Source organism: Engystomops pustulosus, chromosome 11 (genome assembly GCF_040894005.1).
Source record: "Engystomops pustulosus chromosome 11, aEngPut4.maternal, whole genome shotgun sequence".
NCBI classification, from domain to species: domain Eukaryota; kingdom Metazoa; phylum Chordata; class Amphibia; order Anura; family Leptodactylidae; genus Engystomops; species Engystomops pustulosus.
Genome location: NC_092421.1, coordinates 77,113,871 through 77,130,969, shown reverse-complemented (window position 1 = coordinate 77,130,969; position 17,099 = coordinate 77,113,871). Strand labels below are relative to the sequence as shown.

Sequence of the window (17,099 nt, the reverse complement as noted above, 5' to 3'; positions counted from 1 at the left end):
GAAAGATGGCAACTTTTGTCATCTGCTTGATGCAATAAACTTGTGCACTGACCACCAGACCATGGCCATGGAGTACTACAGGCTTATTTAAGTTGCTGCTATCTGTTTCACCACCTGACTATTATCAACATCTCTGCCTGCTGTCAGTGAATGGGAACAATCTATACCCAGCACAATCTCTGTACTGATTTGTTACAATGTATAAGTGCAGGTAATAAGTAACTATCCAGAATCTAAGCTCCCAAGACTGGATACAATTGTAACAAACCCTCAGCATTATAGCTGATCTTTAAATGTTAAAAGCATGTCCCCGTTTACTGACAGCAAGCAGAGATCTTGAAAATGGTGAGGAATTGGTTGCCAGGAACATCTTTCACTTGAATATGTAACATGCATGTGATTCAAGGCAATGGGGCAGATTTACTTACCCGGCCCATTCACGATCCAGCGGCGCGTTCTCTGCGCTGGATTCGGGTCCGGCCGGGATTCATCAAGGTAGTTCCTCCGCCGTCCACCAGGTGGCGCTGCTGCGCTGAAAAGCATCTGAACGCGCTGGATTTCACCGGGCCGGACCAAGTGAAGGTGAGCGCAAGCTCCGCGACACATTTCTTTATTTAAATGCTTTTCCGAATCCGTCGGTTTTCGCTCGGCCACGCCCCCCGATTTCCATCGCGTGCATGACGGCGCCGATGCGCCACAATCCGATCGCGTGCGCCAAAATCCCGGGGCAATACAGGGGAAATCGCCACAAATCGGAAATATTCAGGTAACACGTCGGGAAAACGCGAATCGGGCCCTTAGTAAATGACCCCCAATGTTCCAAAACAACGCTACATCTTTCCATGGGCAGTGCTTGAGCTGCAGTACCGTAAATGACCTGTGGACAGGTGTGGCGCTGTTTTTAGAAGGAAGAAACTTTGTAATCCCCTTATAAGGGGATGTCCCTTGATTAAATGGGACCCCAACTAATCAGCAATGTATTGGTTCCCCTAATAAATTGTTGTCTGCCATCTCCAATAAAACCCGTGTTTTATTGAAATCTGGGGGTTTCAAGGCTTGAACTCCTCCAAACAGCATGTAATACCTTACCCTGTGCTTGGGGATAACCCCTTTAAATATTAAGAAATGTTTAATGCCTAACTTCCCCTGCAGGGGGTGCTGCAGAAGTCTAAAGGAGATATACCCCCAGCCCAGAGATTAGAGAAGATTTCTGGAAGGCCAACTCCTATTTAAAGGGGCCATCCCCTATCAGCGCTGCAGCCTGTAGTCGCTATAGTCGGGGCTACTGACGCGTTTCAGGTCAATACGTCCCATGTTTTAGTTACACTGGATGGGATGTAACTTTGTACGTTAAGTTTAGGGTTCCCCGACCTGTATGACGACCTTGGATTTGACCATGAAGAACGTAACGCGGCGTACAAGGAACATCGATCTCCTGGTCTAATGTCTGATCAATAATACAAGGAGATAATGGACGGCGGGGGGTTAATTATAAGAAGCTGCTGTAATAGTGAAATAATATCTATGGGACGAGACTGTGAGGAAGAGCTGGGGATGCCCAATGCATGGGGGATGTAGTAAGGACCACCATAAGTACCGGGATCGAGCTGTGTCTGGTCTATGTACAGATGTAGCAGGGCTGAGGTTGTCCTACAGACTCATTCCCCAAATATCCATGTCAGCACTGCTACATCTGTCCTGGGGACTACACTGAGGTATAGCCTCCGACTGTAAGATTAAAAGGGATTGTATTAGTAAGTGTAACCATACAGACTGCAGCCAGTGTTAGATATTGTTCCTGGAGAGATGTGTAATCAGACCTTTGTGTATGCTGTTAGTAGCAGCAGAACTGTGAGATATGGATTTATATTCCAGGATTGTAGCTTTTACAAAGGCACTGGGGTGTTTCCTCACACTGATTTGGTCTTAACTCTCTGCAGCCAGTGCTAGGTATTGCCCCTGGAGAGATGTGTAATCAGACCTTTGTGTAAATTGTTAGTAGCAGCAGAACGGTGAAATAGGGATTTATATTCCAGGATTGCAGCTTTTACAAAGGTACTGGGGTGTGTCCTCACACTGATTTGCTCTTAGCTCCCTGCAGCTAGTGTTAGGTTTTGTTTCTGGAGAGGTGATTTCTGACCTTTGTGTATGTTGTTAGTATCAGCAGGATTGTGAAATATGGATTTATATTCCAGGATTGTAACTTCTCCAAGTTCACTGAGGGCATGTCCTTACACTGCTGTGCTCTGTGCTGTCTGCAGCCAGTGTTAGGTATTGTCTCTGGAGAGATGTGTAATCAGACCTCTGTGTATGTCACAAGTAGCAGCAGGATTGTGAAATATGGATTTGTATTCCAGGATTGCAGCTTATACAAAGGCACAGAGATACTGTCTGACCTTTGTGTGAAATATGGATTTATATTCCAGCATTGTAACCTCTCCAGGTTCCCTGGGGGTATGTCCTTACACTGCTGTGCTCTGTGCTGCCAGTGTTTGGTATTGTCCCTGGAGAGATGTGGAATCAGATCTTTGTGTATGTTATTAGCAGGATCATGAGATATGGATTTATATTCCAGGATCACAGCTTCTCCAACTGCGCTGGGAGTGTCCTCACACTGCTGTGTTCTCTGCAGCCAGTGTTAGTTATTGTCTCTGGAGAGATGTGGAATCAGACCTTCAAGTGTAAAAAAAACAGATTTATATTCTAGGACTGTAGTTTCTGGACTGGAGTCGCATCCTCACACTGCTGTGCTCTGTGCAGTGAACTTTTCTGCAATCCCTTCCCTCTGTTCCAGGCAGGCTTCTGGTCAAACACCTATGTCAGTCACTCTGAGGAAAGAGGTCAGTGTGTGGCGCTCTCAGACACGGCACAGCAGTGTAAGGACACTTTTAGAAGCTGCAATCCTGGAATAGAAATGTATTTCAGTAGTCTGGATCTATGGGGCAAAGATACTTATGTGTTTGTGTCTAGAATACGTTGCAAAATGTGCCAAAATTGGGTAAATTTCTGATATAGAAAGTCACGCCTACCCTAAAGCCGTAGGGGGTGTGGCATACATGAAAGGGGAGTGGCCTAAAAAGAAGGCGTGGCTTAAGTTACAGCTTTGTTTTGGTAAAATGTATCAATTTTGTTTAAACTTTTGCAGACCTTTGATTGGTCAGAGCAAATTGAGGTTACAGTCCTGGGAATAGGGGGGGATGGGGCAATAAAGTTTTAATTCAAGAATTCAAATATTCCCCCCCACCACCACAAAAAAAAAAAGATCCTGGATGTTTGTCTCTCCGTACACATGTGACACCGTCTTTGCTGCAGGTAAGATTTAGAATATTGAATATTTATAAGTGAAGCAGAATTATCTGTATCTGATAAGACGCCTGGAAACTTCGCGCTGGGGGCGGCGCGGTAACGGGGACGACTCAACCTTTCAGCCGCTTTATAATGGGGCATGTCAATTAGATAACTGTGAATAATAGATTTCATGGTGCTGGTAATTATAATGTTCAGTCACTTACAGGCTCATTAGAATTAGAGTGCTTTTTAATTGTTATAGGGAAATTATATGCTGGAGTGCCAATCAAGGATCTCTTAAAGGGACGGTATCTTATTAACTATCATTAAATTCCTGTTTCAATCTACATAGACTATGAGCCATCCGATACTCTTCATCGCTATACTGGGGCCAAGAGACTTCTTACTATCCAAGAAAATACCTTTTCATTCTGGTACTTAAAGGAAATCTACCAATTTATGTGATGCAGTATGAAGCAAACATACCTGGAGACTGCTGTAGCTACACTGATGCAGGATCATATCTTGGTTAATCCCTGTGCTGAGTGGTTTTGCTGATAAAACAGATATAACATTATGATAATGAAGCTCTGTGGATTCTATGGCTGCTCCAGCGCTTGGTTTCCCGCTTCTCCTAGCATGTGAGTTTTTCTCTGCAGGAGATGATGATGCAATCACTGTTCTCCGTGCCAGACAGAATAATCAATTGCTGCACCATCCCCCAGCTGCCGTGTATGAGTGATCCAGCTCAGGTTGATTAGTCATGCTTGACTGACCTACATTTGTAATTACAAGCTCAAGTGTCTAATGTGTTTATCTTGGCAGCCATGCTGACCCAGCTTTCCCAAGGTCCTGAATGTTATAATTGTTTTTTCAGCAAAACCACTCAGCACAGGGATTAACCAAGATATGATCCTGCATCAGTGCAGCTACAGCAGCCTCAATGAATTTTTGCTTCATAATGCATGAAGTCAAATGGTAGGTTTCCTTTAAAGGAAATCTACTACCAGGAACAAGGATTGTAAACCAAGCACACTGACATACTGGTGTGTGCCCCCCCCCCCCCTGGCAGGATCTGCTCTTCTTTAAGCTTCTTATGCTTTGGGTTTTACCAAAAAGGGCTTTAAAATTATGCAAATGAGCCTGTGGGGCTTCAGGCTCCGTTAACACCTATGGAAACGCAGCCCCTCTGACTCATTTGCATAGTTTTAAAAGCCTTTTTTTGTAAAACCCAGGGCATAAGAAGCTAAAAGAAAAGCAGATCCTGCCAGAGAGGTCACACACCAGTATGCCAGTGTGTTTGGTTTACAATCATTGATCCTGGTGCTAGATGTACTATAAGATTTTTTGCCCTTTCCCAGGAAACTCCATTACCACAAGAGACATTTCAAGGGATTTTTATGATATGTCAGATCTGGGTTGTAAACCTCCGACTTATGATATGCAAGATATCAACATAATGAGGTGATTATTAAGTTCTCCTCTTACTTGATTGAGAATTTTCTTAGCCTAAGAGCCTCAATAGTTACTCTAATCAAGAAGAACATTGTTATTGAGGCTTTTAGGCTACAAAAAATGTATCACTATATTGTTACATTGTTATATTGTCTTGAATGTTTGGAAGCATCTCCGATGCAGGAAGGGGGAGGAGGAACATTTCCTCTTGCCTTGGAGAAAAGCTTCTTGGCAAAAAGAAGAGTCAAAAAAGTTATTATTTAATAGGGAGATTGGGCATTCAACATGTACCCCCAATAGCCTCTCCTGGGGGTCCCATAATATATGGTCTGCAGTAGGACAAAGGCTGGGTGACCCATAGAAATCTCAATGCAATGCGGTGAACCACAAAGAGATATAATAGGCAGAGGAGAAAACAAAACACCACGAAAACCTCTCCCGGTCACATGACTCATGCAGGTCAAAGTGGTTGACGGTTAAATTGCTTTTGCAGAAAAATTTTTCCTTTTTTAAACATCTCCCCAGACCATTTCCCTCCAGATGCCTCCACTTTAGAAGATGAGGGAAATCCAAACGTTCTGGGCCATTAAGTAGAACTTCCAGTCCATTACCTCTCATTCAAATCAGTGCGGAGATGAAAACCCTATTACTTTAGCGCCACCTTTCACCCTCGGAGACGGCGAGACTCCGTATTGTGGTATCGGGAGTTATAGCAAGGACTGGAGCGGATGAAAGTCACCTATGTCTAGAGTCATACATGAAGAAGTCAATGGATCTGGAGAGTCAGGGGTGGGGGCTTCAGGGATGTTTATGAGCTTAAATTGTCTGACAACATCGGACAATAGCGGTGTTCAGGCAAGATACACTCACGTAGGAAGTTGGACATCTATGAAGAGCTTGTCACAATGGTTGTTCAATGGTCCATGTCAATGGTCTCCCACCTTGATCTCTGTCATTAATCTTCAACCTTCTCCAGTGACAGTGGTCTTCCACTATTCTATATGATACTGGTCACCTTGCCTTTTGATATGGACTCAAACTAAAGGGCCAAACTTGCCCCATGACAATGGTCCTTAGGTCTTCAACCTTGTCCCATGTCAGGATCTCCACTCTTGCTCTATGGCAGTTCTTCACATCAATGTGTTGCACCTGAGTGAAGTTGGCCCCCCCACCTTGTCAAAATCAAACAAAATTGGTGCCAAACGTTTGTGCTACGTTTGTGCTGATTTGTGCAGCAGAAATTTTTGTTTGTGCCACTATCGTTTTTAAGATATTCATGAAAGTTTCCAGAGGTCATCAGAGGTCAACTAGCCCCCCCACATTGCCAAAACCAAACCAAACTGGTGCCGAACAATTGTGCTACGTTTGTGCTGTTTTGTGCTGATCAAATTTTTGTTTGTGCTGCTTTTGTTTTGAATAAATGAACAAAAAATTAAAGGTCAAAAGTTCAAGCAGCCCCCCCCACATTAAGCGAATCAAACAAAACTGGTGTCAAACATTAGTGCTACGTTTGTGCTGGTTTGTGCAGCAAAAATTTAGATTTGTGCCGCTATCATTTTTAAGGTATGTTCAGGTGTTTACATAAGTTAAAGTTGTTTAGGATGAACTGGTAAAAAACAAACCTAGTGACACTTCCCTGGTTTGATCACCAGGGGGAGCTAGCAAACACATTGGGGGTCATTTACTAAGGGCCCGATTCGCGTTTTCCCGACGTATTACCCGAATATTTCCGATTTGCGCCGATTTTCCCTGAATTGTCCCAGGATTTTGGTGCACGTGATCGGATTGTGGCGCATCAGCACCGGTATGCATGCAACGGAAATCGGGGGCGTGGCCGAACAAAAACCCGACGGATTCAGAAAAACCGCCGCATAAAAAAAAAAAAAAAGTGTCACGAAAATTGCGCTCACCTTCACTCAGCCCGGCTCGGTGTATTCCAGTGCGTTCTGATGCTCTTCAGCGCAGCAGCGCCACCTGGTGGACGTCGGAGGAAGTTCCTTAATAAATACCGTCCGGACCCGAATCCACTTTGGTCTCCAATACTTTGGAAGAAATGAACTCTGATGACCTCTGGAAAAAAGTATGAATATATTAAAAATGATAGCGGCACAAATGAAAATTTTTGCTGCACAAACCAGCACAAACGTAGCACTAACGTTTGACACCAGTTTTGTTCGATTCGGTTAATGTGGGGGGGGCTGCTTGAACTTTTGACCTTTCATTTTTTGTTCACATATTCAAAACAAAAGCAGCGCAAACAAAAATTTGAGCAGCACAAACCAGCACAAACGTAGCAGAATTGATTGGCACCAGTTTTGTTTGGTTTGGGCAATGTGTGTGGGGGGGGCTGGTTGACCTCTGATGACCTCTGGAAACTTTCATTAAAATCTTAAAATCGATAGCGGCACAAACGAAAATTTTTGCTGCACAAACCAGCACAAATGCAGCACAAACGTTTGACACCAATTTTGTTTGATTTGAACAAGGTGGGGGGGCCAACTTCACTCAGGTATGTGTTGCAAGGTATTGGTCTTCAACTTCACCCTATGACAGTAGACTTTAACTTTGCCCAATATCATTGATCTCCAACCACATCATATGACAGTGGTCTCCCCATTTGGCCTGTGTCAACAGTTTTCAATCGTCCCTTATGACAATGGTCTTCTGGTCTTCACCCTCCATCATTGCCCTGTGATAGTGGTCTCCAATCTTGCCCTTGGACAGTGGTCTTCAGGTCTTCACCCTTGTCATATATCTGTGATCTCCATCATTGCCCTGTAACAGTGGTCTCCAATCTTGCCCTTGGACAGTGGTCTTCAGGTCTTCAACTACCCTATGACAGTAGTCCTGCCCTACATCATTGATCTACAACCTTGTCATATGAGTCGTCATCCCCTTTGGCCTATGTGAATAGCTTTCAACCTTGCCCTAAGACACTGGTCTTTACCCTTATCATACGTCTGTGATCTCCAACACCTTTCCTTATGTCTTTGGTCTCCAATCTTGCCTTGTCTTCGGGTCTTCAACTTTGTCTGATGACCTCGTAGTGATCTTCTACCTTCACAGCTACAAGGTTTTCAGCTCTAACCATATTTAGTGGTAACAACCTTTTTCCAGGGCAGTGGCCTTCAACCTGGTCCTACTTTGTCCCGTGGTAATGATCTCTTAGCCCGGAGCCAGGCGTTACCTACCACTTCAAGAGGTAGCGACCTGCAGCAAAGTCCACAGCCCTCTATGGGGTTAAAGGGAAAGACACTTATAAATGTCCCAAAGTCAAACCACTTGGGTGACACAGTGGGGCACATTTACTTGCCCGGTTATGCGCGTTCCCCGATCCGGAGTGTCAAAAAGTGCACGATTCACTTACATTGTGCACCCGATATCCTGCATGTGTCGCTTCCCCGCTCAGGTCCGCCGGAGTTCACCTTCTTCTTCCCAGTGCATGTAAGTGCTTGGCTTGCGACACAAGTTTCGGTTTGTCCGAATCCGTTGGATTGTCTGACGGTCCACCCCCCGATTTGTGCCGCATGAAAGCCGTCGCAATTGCCCCAAAATCCGATCGTGTGCAACACATTGCCCTTCTAAATCCCTGTCCCACAGCGCAATCCCCGAAAAGTAAAAAAAAAACATCGGAAATGCGGCCACAGGACCTGTAGTAAATAAGCCCCAGTGTGTCTACAACACTCAACCTGTATGTCAATGACCTTCAACCTTGACCTGTAGCTTTGGTTTTCTACTTTTGGTCAATGGTTAGAGGTCAAGGTGACCCCGTCTAAAGGGCAGAATTGAGATTTATAAGAGGGACAAACTGTTCTTGGACTTGGAATCCACCGTTACCGATACTGCGGAAGGATCTGGGTTTACAAAGATACAATTAAGATAAAAGGGAAATGTTCCGCGAAGATCATCAATCATCCCATTACGTTGCCCTGGTAACACGGGACCCTCCTTATCCATTTATGGTGAAATGCAGAGAGTCACCGCTCCGCTCAGGGGGTCATGGACATGGTGTAGAACAGATTTATGTGATGCATCCTGGTCTGGGGGCTGTGAACAATCACCTGCAGTTACATTGTTTCCTCTTCGTTAGCCGGCGGTGTAGCGTGTAATGAGGTGTCAGGATGGCGGGTTTATGTGCTGCATACATTATACGAGTCTATAAAACACCAGATAGGACCTCAGTGATAGCGATGGAGTCAGTGCTCATTAAAGGTGAGGTCTGGCAGCTCCATCCCTCCAGGACTTATCTCAATGACTTACTACTTCATTACACGGACGTAAACTCATTAGATTGTTTATCACAATAGTTTTAATAAGTAATGACGGAGGCCTGGCCCCGCCCAGATATAGGGGGTGACAATAGGGGACCGCAAGGACAAGACCAACCAGGATTATTTAGCTGTATATGGCGGTATTTATTGACAATTGGCAATATTATCAAGGCACTGAATAGGACTGTTATTTGAGCACTATATGGCAGTGATATGTAGTGACTGTGTAGCTCTGTTATTTGAGCACTATATGGCAGTGACATGTAGACACTGTATAGCTTTGTTACTTGAGCACTATATGGCAGTGATATGAAGACACTGTATCACTTATTTTAGCACTATATGGCAGTGATATGTGGGGTCATTTACTAAGGGCCCGATTCGCGTTTTCCCGACGTGTTACCCGAATATTTCCGATTTGCGCCGATTTCCCCTGAATTGCCCCGGGATTTTAGCGCACGCGATCGGATTGAGGCGCATCGGTGCTGGCATGCGCGCGATGGAAATCGGGGGGGGGGGGGGGGGGCGTGGCTGAACAAAAACCTGACGGATTCGGAAAAACCGCCGCATTTAAAGAAAAATGTGTCGCGGAGCTTGCACTTACCTTCACTCAGCCCGGCTCAGTGTATTCCAGTGCGTTCCGGGGAACTTCAGCGCAGCAGCTCCACCTGGTGGACAGCGGAGGAACTACCTTAATAAATCCCGGCCGGACCCGAATCCAGCGCAGAGAATGGCCCACTTATTTTAGCACTATATGGCGGTAATATGTAGACACTGGGGCAGATTTACTTACCCGATCCATTCGCGATCCAGCGGCGCGTTCTCTGCGGTGGATTGGGGTCCGGCCGGGATTCACTAAGGTAGTTCCTCCGACGTCCACCAGGTGGCGCTGCTGCGCTGAAGATCATCGGAACGCACTCAAGTTCACCGGCCTATTCCTAGTAAAGGTAAGTGCAAGCTCTTTTTTTTTTTAAATGCGGCGGTTTTTCCGAATCCGTCGGGTTTTCGTTCGGCCACGCCCCCCCCCCCCCGATTTCCGTCGCGTGCATGCCGGCGCCGATGCGCCACAATCCGATCACGTCCTGTCACAATCCGATCACAATCCTGTCAGTGCTTGGTGTACAATCCTTCATCCTGGTGGTAGAGGTCCTGTTTTGTAGCACATAACTGCGCCCCTGATGCTGCCCCCCATCTTGCTACAGGTGGTGCTGCCTGAGGCAAGAGGCTCAACTTGTCTCCTGGCTGGTGCACCCCTGCTTGTGGACCACCAGAGTCACATCATAGACCAGATGGTGGCGCTAGCACGACACTACGTATCCCCTGGTACACATGGCAGCGGCGCTCGTCTCTTATCTATCCGTCCTGCCAGCGAGTGGCGTGCGCTGTTACCCGACGTGTTACCCGAATATTTCCGATTTGCGCCGATTTCCCCTGAATTGCCCCGGGATTTTAGCGCACGCGATCGGATTGAGGCGCATCGGTGCTGGCATGCGCGCGATGGAAATCGGGGGGGGGGGGGGTCGTGGCTGAACAAAAACCTGACGGATTCGGAAAAAACGCCGCATTTAAAGAAAAATGTGTCGCGGAGCTTGCACTTACCTTCACTCAGCCCGGCTCAGTGTATTCCAGTGCGTTCCGGGGAACTTCAGCGCAGCAGCTCCACCTGGTGGACAGCGGAGGAACTACCTTAATAAATCCCGGCCGGACCCGAATCCAGCGCAGAGAATGGCCCACTTATTTTAGCACTATATGGCGGTAATATGTAGACACTGGGGCAGATTTACTTACCCGATCCATTCGCGATCCAGCGGCGCGTTCTCTGCGGTGGATTGGGGTCCGGCCGGGATTCACTAAGGTAGTTCCTCCGACGTCCACCAGGTGGCGCTGCTGCGCTGAAGATCATCGGAACGCACTCAAGTTCACCGGCCTATTCCTAGTAAAGGTAAGTGCAAGCTCTTTTTTTTTTTAAATGCGGCGGTTTTTCCGAATCCGTCGGGTTTTCGTTCGGCCACGCCCCCCGATTTCCGTCACGTGCATGCCGGCGCCGATGCGCCACAATCCGATCACGTCCTGTCACAATCCGATCACAATCCTGTCAGTGCTTGGTGTACAATCCTACATCCTGGTGGTAGAGGTCCTGTTTTGTAGCACATAACTGCGCCCCTGATGCTGCCCCCCATCTTGCTACAGGTGGTGCTGCCTGAGGCAAGAGGCTCAACTTGTCTCCTGGCTGGTGCACCCCTGCTTGTGGACCACCAGAGTCACATCATAGACCAGATGGTGGCGCTAGCACGACACTACGTATCCCCTGGTACACATGGCAGCGGCGCTCGTCTCTTATCTATCCGTCCTGCCAGCGAGTGGCGTGCGCTGATGACATGGGAAGGTCAGATGGAGAGACAGTAATATCATTCCCCCGTTCTCATAGCAACAGTGTCTGACATTCTTACGCAAGCAGGCGTAGTTAACCCCTCGTGTGCCGCCCTCCAGCAGGAAACGCACGGAGTATAAATTGTCTTCCATCTCGGCTTTGGTTCTGGTTGGGAGACATTTTTCCTGTTTAACAAATAAAATATTGATTAGACCGGATGCAATTGTACCAGATCCTCAGCTCTCAGCAGTATAGGGTGTGCAGAACACAAAAAAAATGTAATAAATAAAACACGTTTCTATTCACTGTCAGCAAGCAAGGCCCTTGAAATGAGAACAACAATAACAAATTAGAATAATTCCTACGAGAACTACTAGAAAACCCTCAGCTCTGAGAAGTGTTACGACTGTGTATGGTGTATACTCACTGACAGCAAGCAGAGAACTTGGAATGGCAGGAAAGCAGTATACACTTTTAGCAAACCCTCATCTCTATGAACCACACTGACAGCAAGAAGAGGTCCTAGAAAATAAATACAAATGTAGCCTGGTCTGTGAGAGAGAGATGTGGCCCAAGGTTTTTACTTTCTTTTATTCACTGACAGCAAGTAGCGAACTGAAAAGAGTGTGACACACAGTGAACCCTGAAGTTTCTATTCACTGCCAGCAAGCAGAATACAGATTAGAGGACAAATTGTGCCAAACCTTCAGCTCTGATAAATTTGATGTGGTTTCTTGTTTCTATTCACTGGCAGCAAGTAGAATCTCGGAATAGGGAGAAATTAAAAACACATATTGGATATGATTGTAGTGAAAGTGTAAGGAGGGTGCAGAGATTTCAGATATTATGGACTTGTCATGTAATGGAGCTCATATACATGGGGTGCTATTTTCTGGGGGTCTCATCATGTACAAGGGTCAGTATTTATTCTTCAGTCTCCTGTACAATGTCACAAGGTACAGATTTAGGTTTGGCTCCATCTTTGTGCAGAACGCGCCCTCTAGTGGTCAACAATAGAAACTGCACATCACTTTAACAATGTGATGTGTATAACCTGCTAGTGTCAGGGGGAGTTATAACCCCAGGGCCGGCATCAGCACTGGGCATAACTAGGCAAGTGCCGGGGCCCAGGGCTGCTGGGGGGGGCCCACATGAGACTGTACATAAGGAATTCATGGGGTGAGGGGGCTGTATCTAAAGAATCCATAGGGTGTGAGGGGGGCTTCTCAAGCTTGAGAAAGGCTCAATACAAGCCGTAACGTCGCTGCTGCTACACATGAAATAAAAAGGACCACTTTTTTTCCAAATCGGATGTCTGGAGTGCTGCTTATATTTTTTGCTTTAGATAGATATGTGATAGATAGATAGATAGATAGATAGATAGATAGATAGATAGGTGGTAGATAGATAGGAAGGAGATAGATAGATAGGAGATAGATAGATAGATAGATAGATAGATAGATAGATAGATAGATAGATAGATAGGAGATAGAGAGATAGATAGAGAGATAGATAGATAGATATGAGATAGATAGAGAGATAGATAGATAGATAGATAGATAGAGAGAGAGAGATAGATAGATAGATGGTAGATAGATAGGAAGGAGATAGATAGATAGGAGATAGATAGATAGATAGATAGATAGATAGATATGAAATAGATAGATAGATAGATAGATAGGTAGATAGATAGATAGATAGGAGATAGATAGGAGATAGATATGAGATAGATAGATAGATAGATAGATAGATAGATAGATAGATAGATAGATAGATAGATAGATAGGAGATAGATAGGAGATAGATAGGAGATAGATAGGAGATAGATATGAGATAGATAGATAGATAGATAGATAGATAGATAGATAGGAGATAGAGAGAGAGATAGATAGATAGATAGATAGATAGATAGATAGATAGATAGATAGAAGATAGATAGGAGATAGATAGATAGATAGATAGATAGATAGATAGATAGGAGATAGATAGGAGATAGATATGAGATAGATATGAGATAGATATGAGATAGATATGAGATAGATATGAGATAGATATGAGATAGATATGAGATAGATAGATAGATAGGAGATAGAGAGATAGATAGATAGATAGGAGATAGATAGACAGATAGATAGGAGATAGATAGATAGATAGATAGATAGAAAGATAGATAGATAGATAGATAGATATGAGATAGATAGGAGATAGATAGATAGATAGATAGATAGATAGATATGAGATAGATAGGAGATAGATAGGAGATAGATAGGAGATAGATAGGAGATAGATAGATAGATAGATAGATAGATAGATAGGAGATAGATAGGAGATAGATATGAGATAGATAGATAGGAGATAGATAGGAGATAGATATGAGATAGATAGATAGATAGATAGATAGGAGATAGATAGATAGATAGATAGATAGATAGATAGGAGATAGATAGGAGATAGATAGATAGATAGATAGATAGATAGATAGATAGATAGATAGATAGGAGATAGATAGATAGATGATAGATAGATAGATAGATAGATAGATAGATAGGAGATAGATAGATAGATAGATAGATAGATAGATAGGAGATAGATAGATAGATGATAGATAGATAGATAGATAGATAGATAGATAGATAGATAAGGAGATAGATAGATAAGGAGATAGATAGATAGATAGATAGAAGATAGATAGGAGATAGATAGATAAATAGATAGGAGATAATAAATAGATTAGATGAGTGATAAGTTACATGTAATTTCTCAGTTATTTCGGTGCATCCTGTGGGGGGCGCTCTCCTCTCCCAGTATCAGGTGGCAGCAGACAATGAGGGATGTATATATAGAATGGTCGGGGCAGGATGATAGTAATTATATCATTTCATTACAATCACTGGGACAACCTCCAAGGAAAATCTGATTAATTTCTCCTCTTCTACTTCTTCTTCTTCCATCAGCAGATAATTTTCTTTATGTAAATTCCAGTGTGAGGAGAAGCATTAATCACAGCGACGTCTCCATCCGTCTCCATTGTGTCTCCTCCATTCTCCGGGATCTGTATAACATCTTATTCCGAGCCTCCATTGTCTTATGTAGACAATATGAAAGACCCCAAATATTCCTCCTTACACCTGGACTCCCAAAACTCCTAAAATTCCATGGAAAGATCTCAATGTATCCAACCAGACTCCTAGAATATCCTATAAGACTTATTACTAACCTAAAAACTTCCATTGTAGCCTTAGAGCTCCTATAATATATTCCAAGACCCCAATACCACGAGACTTCATTCATATAACCTACAATTGTCTGAGCCCTGGCACCAGGATACACAATTCTGGTGTCATTGTAAAGAAGAGAATCTCCTCCTTAGAAAGTATTGTGTTTCTGGGTGCCAAGGGAATGGGGAGCTGTACCTTTAACAGTGTAGATCACCAGTTCTGTGGCACCTACAAAGAGAATATTAAAGGGGAGATTATCATCTTTAACATGGCACCAGAACTGGGCTGCTAAGTGCCACAGTCAAATGCTATCTGCACCTGAGGGCGTATATAGCGTATATATGACATTTTGTGAATGGATTAAATATGTCTTAATGTTCTGTGTATACATCTTCTAAACTTTAGACTTTATATGTCTCCATGGTAACAGACAACAAACACATCCTGTGTAGTCTGATGCTCTTACCTCGTAGTCCTGCTCATACCGAACTCCCCAGATGTATTCTAGTTATACCATTAGTGACCACTTCAGGTATGTTACAATAGAGACACATGAGTCTGCATGGGAGCTGTATACACAACCTTTCTGATTAAAAGCTACTTACTGTCCTGTTGTCTGACCCCGAAATTGAAGCGTAAAGAAACTTTTACAAAATGTTTTACTAAAAAAAATTACCAAATATTCTGTGTATCCAACTTCAATGCAGATCTATAGGTGTCCATGGTAACAGACTACAAATAAGCCTGGTGTAGTCAGATCTTTGAAATCATTGAAAGCAATGTAAGAATGGTCCAGGACAGCGGCCTGGTTGGTCCAGGACAGCGGCCCGGTTGGTGCAGGACAGCGGCCCGGTTGGTGCAGGACAGCGGCCCGGTTGGTGCAGGACAGCGGCCCGGTTGGTCCAGGACAGCGGCCCGGTTGGTGCAGGACAGCGGCCCGGTTGGTGCAGGACAGCGGCCCGGTTGGTGCAGGACAGCGGCCCGGTTGGTCCAGGACAGCGGCACGGTTGGTGCAGGACAGCGGCCCGGTTGGTCCAGGACAGCGGCCCGGTTGGTGCAGGACAGCGGCCCGGTTGGTGCAGGACAGCGGCCCGGCGGCGTCTTATCACCAGAAGTCTCAGCGATGGCTGCGGTGCGACATCTGGGCGCGTCTCATGTTACTCCTCCGAATATGCAGAAAGAAGCGATTTTTTTAAAGGGAACACGTCAGCAAATACTATAGTAAACCACATATATCATCAGAGTCTATGCAACTGTACATATAATATAGGAGCAGCCGAAAAAGCTGAACCCTCAGAGCATTACTCCTGCCTTGTGCTCTAGTCACAGCCAAAGCTGCATCCTAATTCCTGCAGATACATCTACTCCGTCGCCCCCTGCTGTTTTAATTAAGTGATTATGGATGTTAGAATGTTTTGTACTAATGGGCCACAGTTTTGGTGACAACTATATCCCCCACAATGCAATACAGCGGTGCCACATCTCAACATGTACACTGTTGTAGAAGGATTATGAATGCAGCTCTGGTTGTGAATGGTGACTGGTCTTTAGTCTGTGAAATAAGGAAAGTTTTTAGGAGCCTAAATAAGATAAAGCTAAAGATTTAATAATCTGACCATTGTAATCCTCTCCACTGTCAAAGAGGAGGTGCCGGAGCAGAGGAGGGGGCGTGTGTTATGCTAATCTTTTCTTACACTTCGACACTTAGAACATTATCATAACACACGCCTCCTCTGCTCCACTGCCTCCTCTTTGCCACTGATTGGACAGTGTAAGAGAAGTTTAACATAAAACACGCCCCCTCCTCCTCTATGACAGTGGAGAGGATTACAATGGTCAGATACTGGGGCTGATATCTCAGTAACCATGGGGGCCAGAAAAGAAAATTCAAAGTGCCCCTGATTTTGTGAAGCCTCTATATAATTATTATGCCTTGGATCTTTCTGGGGTCTATATTTAGGGTTAGAGGGAATATTTATGAGGTTGTATTAATGTCTGGGATCTGAGGGTGTATGTGTGTGTGTTTAGGAGTCTGGTCTGGGGGTCTGCTTTTTTAAAGGGGTTCTCCGGGAAGTGTTTATTGATGACCTATCCATAGTATATGGAATTAATATATGGCACAGATGAGGACCTGGGCTGCAGTAACCCAGTTCAGCCACCACACACAGAACGGAGCTGTACTAAGGACTCTATGTGTTGATTTTGGTGGCAGAGACCATGTGAATGATCTGATCTGGGGGTCCTGAGTATTAGGCTCCCACTATTCCGATACTGATTCGATAAGTCATCAATATTACTAATCTGGAAAACCCCTTTGACCAGTTGGGGTTCTAGCCCGGGGTCAACATTCATTATAAGTTCAGCATTTATGGATCTGGGGGTCTATATATCCGAGGTGCCCCATATCTGTCTACATTCATTTTGGGGGGATGATCTGCGGTTAGTATTAAAGGGAATGTGGTCTTTACTTCAGTGACCGTCTGTATGAGTTTATTT

The 17,099-nt window shown here is 44.6% G+C and overlaps 1 protein-coding gene across 6 annotated transcripts in view; it reads left to right on the top strand.

Moving 5' to 3' along the window:
• KCNIP2 (potassium voltage-gated channel interacting protein 2) overlaps window positions 1-17,099 on the top strand; it is a 326,572-nt gene that overhangs the window by 239,309 nt on the left and 70,164 nt on the right. The window lies entirely within an intron of this gene.